At 50.3% G+C, this 19,410-nt stretch overlaps 1 protein-coding gene across 1 annotated transcript in view; it reads left to right on the top strand.

The window, feature by feature from the left end:
- dmtn (dematin actin binding protein) overlaps positions 1 to 19,410 on the top strand; it is a 93,323-nt gene that overhangs the window by 11,468 nt on the left and 62,445 nt on the right. The window contains exon 2 of the mRNA XM_068022953.1: positions 2,622 to 2,762. The gene's annotated coding sequence lies outside the window, so the exon portion shown is untranslated. The remainder of the gene's footprint in view (positions 1 to 2,621; positions 2,763 to 19,410) is intronic.

Raw genomic sequence — 19,410 nt, 5'->3', positions numbered from 1 at the left:
GATGCTGCCAGACCTGCTGAATATTTCCAGCACTTTCTGTTTTTATTTCAGATTTCCAGCATCTGCAGTGTTTTGCTTTTATTATTATGGGTGCATTGCTCTTTTATTAAATGGAGAAATGTTTGATTGCTTGACACTAACATTCTCCATTTTCAATAATTCACTCACATTTCTGAGTTAATATTTCCACACTCGGCTGGTGGACATTTGTAAAAACCCTTGTGCATTACTGTCTTGTCAAGTTATATGTATTTGAGGGCTTGGCCTTGTGGCTTGTCCTTGAAACACTTTCTCAAGTGTCCTTTATGCACACTGCTCCACATTTGACATGTAAGGAAGGCCCATTTATTTTGCAGTTATTCTTCACAAACTCTGAGAGTGGTTAGAGTATGGAACTGACTACCACAGGCTGTGGTTAAGGCAAATGGCATGGATGCACATAAGGGGAAGCTAGTTAAGTACACAAGGGAGAAAGGAAAAGACTATGTCGATAGGGCAAACTGAAGATGGGTCGGGGGTGGGGGGGGGGGAGGTCCTGCGGAGCATTAAAACATGCACGGTGTTAGGCCTAATGACCTGTTTCTCTGCTGTACCATCTATGCCATACCATATAACATGTTAAGTTAACATTAAGTTAACATGGTGGTGCAGTGGTTAGCACCGCAGCCTCACAGCTCCAGTGTCCTGGGTTCGATTCTGGGTACTGTCTGTGTGGAATTTGCAAGTTCTCCCTGTGTCTGCGTGGGTTTCCGCCGGGTGCTCCGGTTTCCTCCCACAGCCAAAGACTTGCAGGTTGATAGGTAAATTGGTCATTGAAATTGCCTCTAGTGTAGGTAGGGGAATTGAGGGAAGGTGGTAGAAATATGGGATTAATGTAGGATTAGTATAAATGGGTGGTTGATGGTCGGCACAGAGTTGGTGGGCCAAAGGGCCTGTTTCAGTGGTGTATTTCTAAATTTAAAAAAACATTAAATGCAGTACTTGTTTGCAATTCTGTGACTTCTATCTGTTGAGAGTGTCCATCAGCATCTCCATCTAGTATAAGGGTTTGAAAGGGTTAATGTCTGGGACAATGTAACACCTTCCGCTGTGATGATGTTAGGGAATGACATGAAAGAGAGACTTGGAGAGGAGAAGCAGCATGGCTTCAGTGGTGCTAGACATACTTCTGTAAAGCTGTGTATAGTTCTTTAATATGTTATTGTTAAAACTTACCAAAGACTAGTAATCTCTCCTAGCGAGACTGATCAAACACACAACACTACGGAGAGACAAGATCCAATCCAATCAGAGGTCCTGACCGTCCAAACGCACCAACATCAGCAAACGCTCACTGTTGATTCTAACAGGAGGCTTTGTGAATCAGGCAGACACAGGCACCATCCACATCCGTCCCTTACAGCAAGCAGACTGATATCATCCAACAACAACTTACATTCATATAATGCCTTTAATGTAAGTTCCAAGGAGCATTACAAAGCAAAATTAGACCATGAGGTAAGTAAAGCAAAATTAGGGCAGGTGACCAAAGAGGTAGGTTTTAAAGAAGCATCTTAAAGGGGTAGAGAGGCAGAGAGGTGTAGAGAGGGAATTCCAGAGCTTAGGGCCCAGGCAGCTGAAGGTACAGCTGCCAATGGTGGAGCAATTAAAATTGGGGACACTCGAGATGCCAAAATTTGAGGAGGGGCGAGATCGTGGAGGGAATGTGAGGTTGGAGGAGGTTACAGAGCGAGGGAGGGGGGTGAGGCCAGAGAGGGATTTGAAAGCAAGGATGAGAAATGTAAAAATCAAGGCGCTGCCAGCCAAAGTTGGTCAGCAAGCACAGGAGTGATGAGTGGACAGGACTTGGTGTGAGTTTAGACACAGGCAGAGATCTCCAATCATTGAGCTCTTTGAAAGAGCTCTCTAATTAGCCCTGAATATCTCCTTATGTGACTTCGTGTCAATTTATTTTTGGTAAAACTCTTGTGAAGCACCTTGGGACATTTTACTCTGTTAAAGGCACTATATAAATGCAATTTGTTGCTGTTGTGATTCCTTTACCCACTGAACTTGGCTCCGAATAGAGCAATGACTTTGGAGGCACTCCTGAATGGGGCTGAGGATGGGTCCCACACGCTCTCTCGCTCCTTCAGGCACTTTACATTTGCAATAGTGGTGAAGGTCTGAATTCCTGAGGTCACAAGCAGCTGAATTAAAAATCATCCGGCCTCGGCAGGCAGGCACGCTTGGATGAAAGCGAGACGGTGTGCTGTGAGTTGTGAAGTGTGTGGGGTTTGCGGGCTGCACAGCTGCCCTGTTGCCAGAGGTTTTGACTGCTGTCGCTTTCTGCTGCTTGTGAAGTGTGCAGGGTTTTATCCACTGCAGCCAGCTGGATAAAGTATTTGAGGAGCAAGCAGACATTTTCTAGTGATTGCTGCTCCCTTGGGAAGCAGCTGCTTGCCAGCGAGATACATGTGCAGATGCAGACCTGTGAGACCGCAGTTGCCATGGTGATGGGAGCAGCAGGCCCAGGGTGGAGGCAGGCTTGTTTTTCTCAGATAAGGCCTCCAACTCGGGTGGGGATTCACCACACGAGTCACCAACAGAAATAATTATCTTAGAAACCTTTTTCTGTGAAGTGGCGTCTGTAACACACGCATCTCCTCAGTGGCAGTTGTCAACGCATCCCATTGGAGCTCTGAGCCTGGAATTAAGAGGTAATAATTTGTGCCACTGTGGAAAGTGAATAATAAATCAACAGAAGAAAACTGCTATAAACTGTAAGTATATGTAAGATGTTTATTTCTGGTTTATTTATAGGGTATAAAACTATTTAAAAGGGCAAGATTACCTCACTGCCATAGCCAGATTACCTCTTGAGCCAGAGGCCTAATTGAGTGGGCCTCAGAATGGTCATAGAATTATACAGCACAGAAGGCAGCCATTAGGCCCATCGTGCTTGTGCTGTTTTTTTGAAAGAATTATCCAATCAGTCCCTTTCCCCTCTTCTTTTTCCATAGCCCTACAAATGTTTCCCTCTCAAGTATTTATTGACTGTGGCCATAAAACCAAAGGGGATATAGTGAACAACTTTTTCTCCTGTGCACTTTCTGGACTGATGTTCCTGACTTTGATATCTTTTTCTTTGAAAAAGGTTTTTTCTTTTAGATCTTGTGATATTATGCTCCGTTTGCAAGCTGGGTGTGGAGCACAAGTTCAGTGGCACGACTGCAGGCACAGGCAATTCATCTGGGAAGGCCCTCACACAGAAAAGCAACATGCGATTATGCCCAGTCCCCTTCTGCTCAGCAGACGCCTAATATCTACTCAGGACTGACTGCCCCTCGTCGTAAAGCAACCCATTTGCAACTCACGTTAAGAAAGATATTGGTGCTCTCTGATCTGACCCACTGAATGTTGGACTCTCAACATCCTGCACTGTTGCCCAACTGCCATAAAAACACAGCGGGGTCACTGATGTCATTCAGAAAAGGGAATCAGTCACCCCTGACCCAATCCGAGCTTACATGTGACTCCAGTCCCTCACTGCCCAATTAACTCTTAATTCCCTGTAAAGCATGACCTAGCAAATCACCCAGTTGTGAAAGAACCCTATAAAATTACATCCCACCTTGTCACGGTAACTGTGGAAAGAATGGCCTAATTCAGTGCCGTAACATTCGATAATTTTAATCAGGAATGGGTAATAAATGAAACCTTTCCTGTGTCACCCGCAACCTGAGAGCAAATAACAAATCCCAGTTGTGAATGAGCTCCAACATTCCCGTTTCCATTTCGGGGAATTTTCTTCTTGAGGGTAGCTGAAGCAATGGGTAGTAAGATCTGTTTGGGAGCCCTTATTGCTGTCTCTGTAAGAGCTGCACTCTTAGACTGCAATAGGAGATGGGAGGAATAGCAACTCTTCATTTTCAGTCATTCGTGGACTAAACTGTGAAGGAGTTACTCGAAAGCCAACAAATTTGGAAGTAACGCCTCTCTCCAATTAACCAAAATATTTGCATTTATAAAGCTCCCTTTAACGTACCAAAACTTGACAAAAGAGCAATAGTGATCATGAGCAGCGATGGAAAGAGTTAGGATTGGTGACTGAAGTATGGTCAAAGATGCAAGGCTTGAAGAGGGACTAGAAGTGAGGGGCAGCAAGAGGGAGGGGTTTAGGGGAGAGTGTTCCAGAGTGTGGGGCCAAGTTTGCTGAGGTCTTGCCAGCCAGGAGAGAGCAAAGTGAGGCGAGGGTGGACAGGAGGCCAGAGTTAGGAGAGAGAGCACATAAGACAGGATAGGCTTGCAGGAGGGTTAGTATTGATGGAGCGCTGCACTGTCAGAGAGTCATTGTGAGGGAGCACTATACTGATGGAGGGTCAGTACTGAGGGTATGCTGCATTGTCAGAGAGTCATTGTGAGGGAGCACTATACTGATGGAGGGTCAGTACTGAGGGAGTGCTGCATTGTCAGAGAGTCATTGTGAGGGAGCACTATACTGATGGAGGGTCAGTACTGAGGGTAAGCTGCATTGTCAGAGAGTCATTGTGAGGGAGCACTATACTGATGGAGGGTCAGTACTGAGGGAGTGCTGCATTGTCAGAGAGTCATTGTGAGGGAGCACTATACTGATGGAGGGTCAGTACTGAGGGAGTGCTGCACTGTCAGAGAGTCATTGTGAGGGAGCACTATACTGATGGAGGGTCAGTACTGAGGGAGTGCTGCATTGTCAGAGAGTCATTGTGAGGGAGCACTATACTGATGGAGGGTCAGTACTGAGGGAGTGCTGCATTGTCAGAGAGTCATTGTGAGGGAGCACTATACCGATGGAGGGTCAGTACTGAGGGAGTGCTGCATTGTCAGAGAGTCATTGTGAGGGAGCACTGTACTGATGGAGGGTCAGTACTGAGGGAGTGCTGCATTGTCAGAGAGTCATTGTGAGGGAGCACTATACTGATGGAGGGTCAGTACTGAGGGAGTGCTGCACTGTCAGAGAGTCATTGTGAGGGAGCACTATACTGATGGAGGGTCAGTACTGAGGGAGTGCTGCATTGTCAGAGAGTCATTGTGAGGGAGCACTATACTGATGGAGGGTCAGTACTGAGGGAGTGCTGCATTGTCAGAGAGTCATTGTGAGGGAGCACTATACTGATGGAGGGTCAGTACTGAGGGAGTGCTGCATTGTCAGAGAGTCATTGTGAGGGAGCACTATACTGATGGAGGGTCAGTACTGAGGGAGTGCTGCATTGTCAGAGAGTCATTGTGAGGGAGCACTATACTGATGGAGGGTTAGTACTGAGGGAGTGCTGCATTGTCAGAGAGTCATTGTGAGGGAGCACTATACTGATGGAGGGTCAGTACTGAGGGAATGCTGCATTGTCAGAGAGTCATTGTGAGGGAGCACTATACTGATGGAGGGTTAGTACTGAGGGAGTGCTGCATTGTCAGAGAGTCATTGTGAGGGAGCACTATACTGATGGAGGGTCAGTACTGAGGGAGTGCTGCACTGTCAGAGAGTCATTGTGAGGGAGCACTTTACTGATGGAGGGTCAGTACTGAGGGAGTGCTGCATTGTCAGAGAGTCATTGTGAGGGAGCACTATACTGATGGAGGGTCAGTACTGGGGGAGTGCTGCATTGTCAGAGAGTCATTGTGAGGGAGCACTATACTGATGGAGGGTCAGTACTGAGGGAGTGCTGCACTGTCAGAGAGTCATTGTGAGGGAGCACTATACTGATGGAGGGTCAGTACTGAGGGAGTGCTGCATTGTCAGAGAGTCATTGTGAGGGAGCACTTTACTGATGGAGGGTCAGTACTGGGGGAGTGCTGCATTGTCAGAGAGTCACTGTGAGGGAGCACTATACCGATGGAGGGTCAGTACTGAGGGAGTGCTGCACTGTCAGAGAGTCATTGTGAGGGAGCACTATCCTGATGGAGGGTCAGTACTGAGGGAGTGCTGCATTGTCAGAGAGTCATTGTGAGGGAGCACTATACTGATGGAGGGTCAGTACTGGGGGAGTGCTGCATTGTCAGAGAGTCATTGTGAGGGAGCACTATACTGATGGAGGGTCAGTACTGGGGGAGTGCTGCATTGTCAGAGAGTCATTGTGAGGGAGCACTATACTGATGGAGGGTCAGTACTGAGGGAGTGCTGCATTGTCAGAGAGTCATTGTGAGGGAGCACTATACTGATGGAGGGTCAGTACTGGTGGAGTGCTGCATTGTCAGAGTGTCATTGTGAGGGAGCACTAGACTGATGGAGGGTCAGTACTGAGGGAATGCTGCATTGTCAGAGAGTCATTGTGAGGGAGCACTATACTGATGGAGGGTCAGTACTGAGGGAGTGCTGCATTGTCAGAGAGTCATTGTGAGGGAGCACTATACTGATGGAGGGTCAGTACTGGTGGAGTGCTGCATTGTCAGAGTGTCATTGTGAGGGAGCACTAGACTGATGGAGGGTCAGTACTGAGGGAATGCTGCACTGTCAGAGAGTCATTGTGAGGGAGCACTATACTGATGGAGGGTCAGTACTGAGGGAGTGCTGCACTGTCAGAGAGTCATTGTGAGGGAGCACTATACTGATGGAGGGTCAGTACTGGTGGAGTGCTGCATTGTCAGAGTGTCATTGTGAGGGAGCACTAGACTGATGGAGGGTCAGTACTGAGGGAGTGCTGCATTGTCAGAGAGTCATTGTGAGGGAGCACTAGACTGATGGAGGGTCAGTACTGAGGGAATGCTGCACTGTCAGAGAGTCATTGTGAGGGAGCACTATACTGATGGAGGGTCAGTACTGAGGGAGTGCTGCACTGTCAGAGAGTCATTGTGAGGGAGCACTATACTGATGGAGGGTCAGTACTGAGGGAGTGCTGAATTGTCAGAGAGTCATTGTGAGGGAGCACCAGACTGATGGAGGGTCAGTACTGAGGGAGTGCTGCATTGTCAGAGAGTCATTGTGAGGGAGCACTATACTGATGGAGGGTCAGTACTGAGGGAGTGCTGCATTGTCAGAGAGTCATTGTGAGGGAGCACTAGACTGATGGAGGGTCAGTACTGAGGGAGTGCTGCATTGTCAGAGAGTCATTGTGAGGGAGCACTATACTGATGGAGGGTCAGTACTCAGGGAGTGCTGCATTGTCAGAGAGTCATTGTGAGGGAGCACTATACTGATGGAGGGTCAGTACTGAGGGAGTGCTGCATTGTCAGAGAGTCATTGTGAGGGAGCACTATACTGATGGAGGGTCAGTACTGAGGGAGTGCTGCACTGTCAGAGAGTCATTGTGAGGGAGCACTATACTGATGGAGGGTCAGTACTGAGGGAGTGCTGCACTGTCAGAGAGTCATTGTGAGGGAGCACTATACTGATGGAGGGTCAGTACTGAGGGAGTGCTGCACTGTCAGAGAGTCATTGTGAGGGAGCACTATACCGATGGAGGGTTAGTACTGAGGGAGTGCTGCACTGTCAGAGAGTCATTGTGAGGGAGCACTATACTGATGGAGGGTCAGTACTGAGGGAGTGCTGCACTGTCAGAGAGTCATTGTGAGGGAGCACTATACCGATGGAGGGTCAGTACTGGGGGAGTGCTGCATTGTCAGAGAGTCATTGTGAGGGAGCACTAGACTGATGGAGGGTCAGTACTGAGGGAGTGCTGCATTGTCAGAGAGTCATTGTGAGGGAGCACTATACTGATGGAGGGTCAGTACTGAGGGAGTGCTGCATTGTCAGAGAGTCATTGTGAGGGAGCACTATACTGATGGAGGGTCAGTACTGAGGGAGTGCTGCATTGTCAGAGAGTCATTGTGAGGGAGCACTATACCGATGGAGGGTCAGTACTGAGGGAGTGCTGCATTGTCAGAGAGTCATTGTGAGGGAGCACTTTACTGATGGAGGGTCAGTACTGAGGGAGTGCTGCATTGTCAGAGAGTCATTGTGAGGGAGCACTTTACTGATGGAGGGTCAGTACTGAGGGAGTGCTGCATTGTCAGAGAGTCATTGTGAGGGAGCACTATACTGATGGAGGGTCAGTACTGAGGGAGTGCTGCATTGTCAGAGAGTCATTGTGAGGGAGCACTTTACTGATGGAGGGTCAGTACTGAGGGAGTGCTGCATTGTCAGAGAGTCATTGTGAGGGAGCACTTTACTGATGGAGGGTCAGTACTGAGGGAGTGCTGCATTGTCAGAGAGTCATTGTGAGGGAGCACTATACTGATGGAGGGTCAGTACTGGGGGAGTGCTGCATTGTCAGAGAGTCATTGTGAGGGAGCACTATACTGATGGAGGGTCAGTACTGGGGGAGTGCTGCATTGTCAGAGAGTCATTGTGAGGGAGCACTAGACTGATGGAGGGTCAGTACTGAGGGAGTGCTGCATTGTCAGAGAGTCATTGTGAGGGAGCACTATACCGATGGAGGGTCAGTACTGAGGGAGTGCTGCATTGTCAGAGAGTCATTGTGAGGGAGCACTATACTGATGGAGGGTCAGTACTGAGGGAGTGCTGCACTGTCAGAGAGTCATTGTGAGGGAGCACTTTACTGATGGAGGGTCAGTACTGAGGGAGTGCTGCACTGTCAGAGAGTCATTGTGAGGGAGCACTTTACTGATGGAGGGTCAGTACTGAGGGAGTGCTGCACTGTCAGAGAGTCATTGTGAGGGAGCACTATACTGATGGAGGGTCAGTACTGAGGGAGTGCTGCATTGTCAGAGAGTCATTGTGAGGGAGCACTTTACTGATGGAGGGTCAGTACTGAGGGAGTGCTGCATTGTCAGAGAGTCATTGTGAGGGAGCACTTTACTGATGGAGGGTCAGTACTGAGGGAGTGCTGCATTGTCAGAGAGTCATTGTGAGGGAGCACTATACTGATGGAGGGTCAGTACTGGGGGAGTGCTGCATTGTCAGAGAGTCATTGTGAGGGAGCACTATACTGATGGAGGGTCAGTACTGGGGGAGTGCTGCATTGTCAGAGAGTCATTGTGAGGGAGCACTAGACTGATGGAGGGTCAGTACTGAGGGAGTGCTGCATTGTCAGAGAGTCATTGTGAGGGAGCACTATACTGATGGAGGGTCAGTACTGAGGGAGTGCTGCACTGTCAGAGAGTCATTGTGAGGGAGCACTATACTGATGGAGGGTCAGTACTGAGGGAGTGCTGCATTGTCAGAGAGTCATTGTGAGGGAGCACTTTACTGATGGAGGGTCAGTACTGAGGGAGTGCTGCATTGTCAGAGAGTCATTGTGAGGGAGCACTATACTGATGGAGGGTCAGTACTGAGGGAGTGCTGCATTGTCAGAGAGTCATTGTGAGGGAGCACTATACTGATGGAGGGTCAGTACTGAGGGAGTGCTGCACTGTCAGAGAGTCATTGTGAGGGAGCACTATACTGATGGAGGGTCAGTACTGAGGGAGTGCTGCATTGTCAGAGAGTCATTGTGAGGGAGCACTTTACTGATGGAGGGTCAGTACTGAGGGAGTGCTGCATTGTCAGAGAGTCATTGTGAGGGAGCACTATACTGATGGAGGGTCAGTACTGAGGGAGTGCTGCATTGTCAGAGAGTCATTGTGAGGGAGCACTATACTGATGGAGGGTCAGTACTGAGGGAGTGCTGCATTGTCAGAGAGTCATTGTGAGGGAGCACTATACCGATGGAGGGTCAGTACTGAGGGAGTGCTGCATTGTCAGAGAGTCATTGTGAGGGAGCACTTTACTGATGGAGGGTCAGTACTGGGGGAGTGCTGCATTGTCAGAGAGTCATTGTGAGGGAGCACTATACTGATGGAGGGTCAGTACTGAGGGAGTGCTGCATTGTCAGAGAGTCATTGTGAGGGAGCACTATACTGATGGAGGGTCAGTACTGAGGGAGTGCTGCATTGTCAGAGAGTCATTGTGAGGGAGCACTTTACTGATGGAGGGTCAGTACTGAGGGAGTGCTGCATTGTCAGAGAGTCATTGTGAGGGAGCACTTTACTGATGGAGGGTCAGTACTGAGGGAGTGCTGCATTGTCAGAGAGTCATTGTGAGGGAGCACTTTACTGATGGAGGGTCAGTACTGAGGGAGTGCTGCATTGTCAGAGAGTCATTGTGAGGGAGCACTTTACTGATGGAGGGTCAGTACTGAGGGAGTGCTGCATTGTCAGAGAGTCATTGTGAGGGAGCACTTTACCGATGGAGGGTCAGTACTGAGGGAGTGCTGCATTGTCAGAGAGTCATTGTGAGGGAGCACTATACTGATGGAGGGTCAGTACTGAGGGAGTGCTGCATTGTCAGAGAGTCATTGTGAGGGAGCACTATACTGATGGAGGGTCAGTACTGAGGGAGTGCTGCATTGTCAGAGAGTCATTGTGAGGGAGCACTTTACTGATGGAGGGTCAGTACTGAGGGAGTGCTGCATTGTCAGAGAGTCATTGTGAGGGAGCACTATACTGATGGAGGGTCAGTACTGAGGGAGTGCTGCATTGTCAGAGAGTCATTGTGAGGGAGCACTATACTGATGGAGGGTCAGTACTGAGGGAGTGCTGCATTGTCAGAGAGTCATTGTGAGGGAGCACTATACTGATGGAGGGTCAGTACTGAGGGAGTGCTGCATTGTCAGAGAGTCATTGTGAGGGAGCACTATACTGATGGAGGGTCAGTACTGAGGGAGTGCTGCATTGTCAGAGAGTCATTGTGAGGGAGCACTATACTGATGGAGGGTCAGTACTGAGGGAGTGCTGCATTGTCAGAGAGTCATTGTGAGGGAGCACTATACTGATGGAGGGTCAGTACTGAGGGAGTGCTGCACTGTCAGAGAGTCATTGTGAGGGAGCACTTTACTGATGGAGGGTCAGTAGTGAGGGAGTGCTGCATTGTCAGAGAGTCATTGTGAGGGAGCACTATACTGATGGAGGGTCAGTACTGGGGGAGTGCTGCACTGTCAGAGAGTCATTGTGAGGGAGCACTATACTGATGGAGGGTCAGTACTGGGGGAGTGCTGCACTGTCAGAGAGTCATTGTGAGGGAGCACTTTACTGATGGAGGGTCAGTAGTGAGGGAGTGCTGCATTGTCAGAGAGTCATTGTGAGGGAGCACTATACTGATGGATGGTCAGTACTGAGGGAGTGCTGCATTGTCAGAGAGTCATTGTGAGGGAGCACTATACTGATGGAGGGTCAGTACTGGGGGAGTGCTGCACTGTCAGAGAGTCATTGTGAGGGAGCACTATACCGATGGAGGGTCAGTACTGAGGGAGTGCTGCACTGTCAGAGAGTCATTGTGAGGGAGCACTATACCGATGGAGGGTCAGTACTGAGGGAGTGCTGCATTGTCAGAGAGTCATTGTGAGGGAGCACTGTACTGATGGAGGGTCAGTAATGAGGGAGTGCTGCATTGTCAGAGAGTCATTGTGAGGGAGCACTATACTGATGGAGGGTCAGTACTGAGGGAGTGCTGCATTGTCAGAGAGTCATTGTGAGGGAGCACTATACTGATGGAGGGTCAGTACTGAGGGAGTGCTGCATTGTCAGAGAGTCATTGTGAGGGAGCACTATACTGATGGAGGGTCAGTACTGAGGGAGTGCTGCACTGTCAGAGAGTCATTGTGAGGGAGCACTATACTGATGGAGGGTCAGTACTGAGGGAGTGCTGCACTGTCAGAGAGTCACTGTGAGGGAGCACTAGACTGATGGAGGGTCAGTACTGAGGGAGTGCTGCATTGTCAGAGAGTCATTGTGAGGGAGCACTATACTGATGGAGGGTCAGTACTGAGGGAGTGCTGCATTGTCAGAGAGTCATTGTGAGGGAGCACTGTACTGATGGAGGGTCAGTACTGAGGGAGTGCTGCATTGTCAGAGAGTCATTGTGAGGGAGCACTTTACCGATGGAGGGTCAGTACTGAGGGAGTGCTGCATTGTCAGAGAGTCATTGTGAGGGAGCACTATACTGATGGAGGGTCAGTACTGAGGGAGTGCTGCATTGTCAGAGAGTCATTGTGAGGGAGCACTTTACTGATGGAGGGTCAGTACTGAGGGAGTGCTGCATTGTCAGAGAGTCATTGTGAGGGAGCACTGTACTGATGGAGGGTCAGTACTGAGGGAGTGCTGCATTGTCAGAGAGTCATTGTGAGGGAGCACTTTACCGATGGAGGGTCAGTACTGAGGGAGTGCTGCATTGTCAGAGAGTCATTGTGAGGGAGCACTATACTGATGGAGGGTCAGTACTGAGGGAGTGCTGCATTGTCAGAGAGTCATTGTGAGGGAGCACTTTACTGATGGAGGGTCAGTACTGAGGGAGTGCTGCACTGTCAGAGAGTCATTGTGAGGGAGCACTATACTGATGGAGGGTCAGTACTGAGGGAGTGCTGCACTGTCAGAGAGTCATTGTGAGGGAGCACTATACTGATGGAGGGTCAGTACTGAGGGAGTGCTGCATTGTCAGAGAGTCATTGTGAGGGAGCACTATACTGATGGAGGGTCAGTACTGAGGGAGTGCTGCACTGTCAGAGAGTCATTGTGAGGGAGCACTATACTGATGGAGGGTCAGTACTGAGGGAGTGCTGCATTGTCAGAGAGTCATTGTGAGGGAGCACTATACCGATGGAGGGTCAGTACTGAGGGAGTGCTGCATTGTCAGAGAGTCATTGTGAGGGAGCACGATACTGATGGAGGGTCAGTACTGAGGGAGTGCTGCATTGTCAGAGAGTCATTGTGAGGGAGCACTATACTGATGGAGGGTCAGTACTGGGGGAGTGCTGCATTGTCAGAGAGTCATTGTGAGGGAGCACTATACTGATGGAGGGTCAGTACTGAGGGAGTGCTGCATTGTCAGAGAGTCATTGTGAGGGAGCACTATACTGATGGAGGGTCAGTACTGGGGGAGTGCTGCATTGTCAGAGAGTCATTGTGAGGGAGCACTTTACTGATGGAGGGTCAGTACTGAGGGAGTGCTGCATTGTCAGAGAGTCATTGTGAGGGAGCACTATACTGATGGAGGGTCAGTACTGAGGGAGTGCTGCATTGTCAGAGAGTCATTGTGAGGGAGCACTATACTGATGGAGGGTCAGTACTGAGGGAGTGCTGCATTGTCAGAGAGTCATTGTGAGGGAGCACTATACTGATGGAGGGTCAGTACTGAGGGAGTGCTGCATTGTCAGAGAGTCATTGTGAGGGAGCACGAGACCGATGGAGGGTCAGTACTGAGGGAGTGCTGCATTGTCAGAGAGTCATTGTGAGGGAGCACTGTACTGATGGAGGGTCAGTACTGAGGGAGTGCTGCATTGTCAGAGAGTCATTGTGAGGGAGCACTATACCGATGGAGGGTCAGTACTGAGGGAGTGCTGCATTGTCAGAGAGTCATTGTGAGGGAGCACTATACCGATGGAGGGTCAGTACTGAGGGAGTGCTGCATTGTCAGAGAGTCATTGTGAGGGAGCACTATACTGATGGAGGGTCAGTATTGAGGGAGTGCTGCACTGTCAGAGAGTCATTGTGAGGGAGCACTATACTGATGGAGGGTCAGTACTGGGGGAGTGCTGCACTGTCAGAGAGTCATTGTGAGGGAGCACTTTACTGATGGAGGGTCAGTACTGAGGGAGTGCTGCATTGTCAGAGAGTCATTGTGAGGGAGCACTATACCGATGGAGGGTCAGTACTGAGGGAGTGCTGCACTGTCAGAGAGTCATTGTGAGGGAGCACTATACTGATGGAGGGTCAGTACTGAGGGAGTGCTGCACTGTCAGAGAGTCATTGTGAGGGAGCACTATACTGATGGAGGGTCAGTACTGAGGGAGTGCTGCATTGTCAGAGAGTCATTGTGAGGGAGCACTATACTGATGGAGGGTCAGTACTGGGGGAGTGCTGCACTGTCAGAGAGTCATTGTGAGGGAGCACTATACTGATGGAGGGTCAGTACTGAGGGAGTGCTGCATTGTCAGAGAGTCATTGTGAGGGAGCACTATACTGATGGAGGGTCAGTACTGAGGGAGTGCTGCATTGTCAGAGAGTCATTGTGAGGGAGCACTATACTGATGGAGGGTCAGTACTGAGGGAGTGCTGCACTGTCAGAGAGTCATTGTGAGGGAGCACGAGACCGATGGAGGGTCAGTACTGAGGGAGTGCTGCATTGTCAGAGAGTCATTGTGAGGGAGCACTGTACTGATGGAGGGTCAGTACTGAGGGAGTGCTGCACTGTCAGAGAGTCATTGTGAGGGAGCACTAGACTGATGGAGGGTCAGTACTGAGGGAGTGCTGCATTGTCAGAGAGTCATTGTGAGGGAGCACTATACTGATGGAGGGTCAGTACTGAGGGTATGCTGCATTGTCAGAGAGTCATTGTGAGGGAGCACTATACTGATGGAGGGTCAGTACTGAGGGAGTGCTGCACTGTCAGAGAGTCACTGTGAGGGAGCACTAGACTGATGGAGGGTCAGTACTGAGGGAGTGCTGCATTGTCAGAGAGTCATTGTGAGGGAGCACTATACTGATGGAGGGTCAGTACTGAGGGAGTGCTGCATTGTCAGAGAGTCATTGTGAGGGAGCACTATACTGATGGAGGGTCAGTAATGAGGGAGTGCTGCATTGTCAGAGAGTCATTGTGAGGGAGCACTATACTGATGGAGGGTCAGTACTGAGGGAGTGCTGCATTGTCAGAGAGTCATTGTGAGGGAGCACTATACTGATGGAGGGTCAGTACTGAGGGAGTGCTGCATTGTCAGAGAGTCATTGTGAGGGAGCACTATACTGATGGAGGGTCAGTACTGAGGGAGTGCTGCATTGTCAGAGAGTCATTGTGAGGGAGCACTTTACTGATGGAGGGTCAGTACTGAGGGAGTGCTGCATTGTCAGAGAGTCATTGTGAGGGAGCACTATACTGATGGAGGGTCAGTAATGAGGGAGTGCTGCATTGTCAGAGAGTCATTGTGAGGGAGCACTATACTGATGGAGGGTCAGTACTGAGGGAGTGCTGCATTGTCAGAGAGTCATTGTGAGGGAGCACTACACTGATGGAGGGTCAGTACTGAGGGAGTGCTGCATTGTCAGAGAGTCATTGTGAGGGAGCACTATACTGATGGAGGGTCAGTACTGAGGGAGTGCTGCATTGTCAGAGAGTCATTGTGAGGGAGCACTTTACTGATGGAGGGTCAGTACTCAGGGAGTGCTGCACTGTCAGAGAGTCATTGTGAGGGAGCACTTTACTGATGGAGGGTCAGTACTGAGGGAGTGCTGCATTGTCAGAGAGTCATTGTGAGGGAGCACTATACTGATGGAGGGTCAGTACTGAGGGAGTGCTGCATTGTCAGAGAGTCATTGTGAGGGAGCACTTTACTGATGGAGGGTCAGTACTGAGGGAGTGCTGCATTGTCAGAGAGTCATTGTGAGGGAGCACTATACTGATGGAGGGTCAGTACTGAGGGAGTGCTGCATTGTCAGAGAGTCATTGTGAGGGAGCACTTTACCGATGGAGGGTCAGTACTGAGGGAGTGCTGCAGTGTCAGAGAGTCATTGTGAGGGAGCACTATACTGATGGAGGGTCAGTACTGAGGGAGTGCTGCACTGTCAGAGAGTCATTGTGAGGGAGCACTATACTGATGGAGGGTCAGTACTGAGGGAGTGCTGCACTGTCAGAGAGTCATTGTGAGGGAGCACTATACCGATGGAGGGTCAGTACTGAGGGAGTGCTGCATTGTCAGAGAGTCATTGTGAGGGAGCACTATACCGATGGAGGGTAAGTACTGAGGGAGTGCTGCATTGTCAGAGAGTCATTGTGAGGGAGCACTATACTGATGGAGGGTCCGTACTGAGGGAGTGCTGCACTGTCAGAGAGTCATTGTGAGGGAGCACTATACCGATGGAGGGTCAGTACTGAGGGAGTGCTGCACTGTCAGAGAGTCATTGTGAGGGAGCACTTTACTGATGGAGGGTCAGTACTGAGGGAGTGCTGCATTGTCAGAGAGACATTGTGAGGGAGCACTATACTGATGGAGGGTCAGTCCTGAGGGAGTGCTGCACTGTCAGAGAGTCACTGTGAGGGAGCACTAGACTGATGGAGGGTCAGTACTGAGGGAGTGCTGCATTGTCAGAGAGTCATTGTGAGGGAGCACTATACTGATGGAGGGTCAGTACTGAGGGAGTGCTGCACTGTCAGAGAGTCATTGTGAGGGAGCACTATACTGATGGAGGGTCAGTACTGGGGGAGTGCTGCATTGTCAGAGTGTCATTGTGAGGGAGCACTATACCGATGGAGGGTCAGTACTGACGGAGTGCTGCATTGTCAGAGAGTCATTGTGAGGGAGCACGATACTGATGGAGGGTCAGTACTGAGGGAGTGCTGCATTGTCAGAGAGTCATTGTGAGGGAGCACTTTACTGATGGAGGGTCAGAACTGAGGGAGTGCTGCATTGTCAGAGTGTCATTGTGAGGGAGCACGAGACCGATGGAGGGTCAGTACTGAGGGAGTGCTGCATTGTCAGAGAGTCATTGTGAGGGAGCACTGTACAGATGGAGGGTCAGTACTGAGGGAGTGCTGCATTGTCAGAGAGTCATTGTGAGGGAGCACTATACCGATGGAGGGTCAGTACTGAGGGAGTGCTGCATTGTCAGAGAGTCATTGTGAGGGAGCACTATACTGATGGATGGTCAGTACTGAGGGAGTGCTGCATTGTCAGAGAGTCATTGTGAGGGAGCACTATACTGATGGAGGGTCAGTATTGAGGGAGTGCTGCACTGTCAGAGAGTCATTGTGAGGGAGCACTATACTGATGGAGGGTCCGTACTGAGGGAGTGCTGCACTGTCAGAGAGTCATTGTGAGGGAGCACTATACCGATGGAGGGTCAGTACTGAGGGAGTGCTGCACTGTCAGAGAGTCATTGTGAGGGAGCACTTTACTGATGGAGGGTCAGTACTGAGGGAGTGCTGCATTGTCAGAGAGACATTGTGAGGGAGCACTATACTGATGGAGGGTCAGTCCTGAGGGAGTGCTGCACTGTCAGAGAGTCACTGTGAGGGAGCACTAGACTGATGGAGGGTCAGTACTGAGGGAGTGCTGCATTGTCAGAGAGTCATTGTGAGGGAGCACTATACTGATGGAGGGTCAGTACTGAGGGAGTGCTGCACTGTCAGAGAGTCATTGTGAGGGAGCACTAGACTGATGGAGGGTCAGTACTGAGGGAGTGCTGCATTGTCAGAGAGTCATTGTGAGGGAGCACTATACTGATGGAGGGTCAGTCCTGAGGGAGTGCTGCACTGTCAGAGAGTCACTGTGAGGGAGCACTAGACTGATGGAGGGTCAGTACTGAGGGAGTGCTGCATTGTCAGAGAGTCATTGTGAGGGAGCACTATACTGATGGAGGGTCAGTACTGGGGGAGTGCTGCATTGTCAGAGTGTCATTGTGAGGGAGCACTATACCGATGGAGGGTCAGTACTGACGGAGTGCTGCATTGTCAGAGAGTCATTGTGAGGGAGCACGATACTGATGGAGGGTCAGTACTGAGGGAGTGCTGCATTGTCAGAGAGTCATTGTGAGGGAGCACTTTACTGATGGAGGGTCAGAACTGAGGGAGTGCTGCATTGTCAGAGTGTCATTGTGAGGGAGCACGAGACCGATGGAGGGTCAGTACTGAGGGAGTGCTGCATTGTCAGAGAGTCATTGTGAGGGAGCACTGTACAGATGGAGGGTCAGTACTGAGGGAGTGCTGCATTGTCAGAGAGTCATTGTGAGGGAGCACTATACCGATGGAGGGTCAGTACTGAGGGAGTGCTGCATTGTCAGAGAGTCATTGTGAGGGAGCACTATACTGATGGAGGGTCAGTATTGAGGGAGTGCTGCACTGTCAGAGAGTCATTGTGAGGGAGCACTATACCGATGGATGGTCAGTACTGAGGGAGTGCTGCATTGTCAGAGAGTCATTGTGAGGGAGCACTATACTGATGGAGGGTCAGTATTGAGGGAGTGCTGCACTGTCAGAGAGTCATTGTGAGGGAGCACTATACCGATGGAGGGTCAGTACTGAGGGAGTGCTGCATTGTCAGAGAGTCATTGTGAGGGAGCACTATACTGATGGAGGGTCAGTACTGAGGGAGTGCTGCATTGTCAGAGAGTTATTGTGAGGGAGCACTATACTGATGGAGGGTCAGTACTGAGGGAGTGCTGCACTGTCAGAGAGTCATTGTGAGGGAGCACTATACTGATGGAGGGTCAGTACTGGGGGAGTGCTGAATTGTCAGAGAGTCATTGTGAGGGAGCACTATACTGATGGAGGGTCAGTACTGAGGGAGTGCTGCAGTGTCAGAGAGTCATTGTGAGGGAGCACTATACTGATGGAGGGTCAGTACTGAGGGAGTGCTGCACTGTCAGAGAGTCATTGTGAGGGAGCACTATACTGATGGAGGGTCAGTACTGGGGGAGTGCTGAATTGTCAGAGAGTCATTGTGAGGGAGCACTATACTGATGGAGGGTCAGTACTGAGGGAGTGCTGCACTGTCAGAGAGTCATTGTGAGGGAGCACTATACTGATGGAGGGTCAGTACTGAGGGAGTGCTGCATTGTCAGAGAGTCATTGTGAGGGAGCACTATACTGATGGAGGGTCAGTACTGGGGGAGTGCTGCACTGTCAGAGAGTCATTGTGAGGGAGCACTATACCGATGGAGGGTCAGTACTGAGGGAGTGCTGCACTGTCAGAGAGTCATTGTGAGGGAGCACTTTACTGATGGAGGGTCAGTACTGAGGGAGTGCTGCATTGTCAGAGAGTCATTGTGAGGGAGCACTATACTGATGGAGGGTCAGTACTGAGGGAGTGCTGCATTGTCAGAGAGTCATTGTGAGGGAGCACTATACTGATGGAGGGTCAGTACTGGGGGAGTGCTGCATTGTCAGAGAGTCATTGTGAGGGAGCACGATACTGATGGAGGGTCCGTACTGAGGGAGTGCTGCACTGTCAGAGAGTCATTGTGAGGGAGCACTGTACTGATGGAGGGTCAGTACTGAGGGAGTGCTGCATTGTCAGAGAGTCATTGTGAGGGAGCACTATACTGATGGAGGGTCAGTACTGAGGGAGTGCTGCACTGTCAGAGAGTCATTGTGAGGGAGCACTATACTGATGGAGGGTCAGTACTGAGGGAGTGCTGCATTGTCAGAGAGTCATTGTGAGGGAGCACTATACTGATGGAGGGACCGTACTGAGGGAGTGCTGCACTGTCAGAGAGTCATTGTGAGGGAGCACTGTACTGATGGAGGGTCAGTACTGAGGGAGTGCTGCATTGTCAGAGAGTCATTGTGAGGGAGCACTATACTGATGGAGGGTCAGTACTGAGGGAGTGCTGCATTGTCAGAGAGTCATTGTGAGGGAGCACTATACTGATGGAGGGTCAGTACTGAGGGAGTGCTGCACTGTCAGAGAGTCACTGTGAGGGAGCACTAGACTGATGGAGGGTCAGTACTGAGGGAGTGCTGCATTGTCAGAGAGT

The sequence above is a fragment of the Heterodontus francisci genome, chromosome 47 (genome assembly GCF_036365525.1).
Source record: "Heterodontus francisci isolate sHetFra1 chromosome 47, sHetFra1.hap1, whole genome shotgun sequence".
Lineage (NCBI taxonomy): Eukaryota > Metazoa > Chordata > Chondrichthyes > Heterodontiformes > Heterodontidae > Heterodontus > Heterodontus francisci.
The sequence above is the reverse complement of the archived record's forward strand: the minus strand, read 5'-3'. Positions and strand labels throughout refer to the sequence as shown.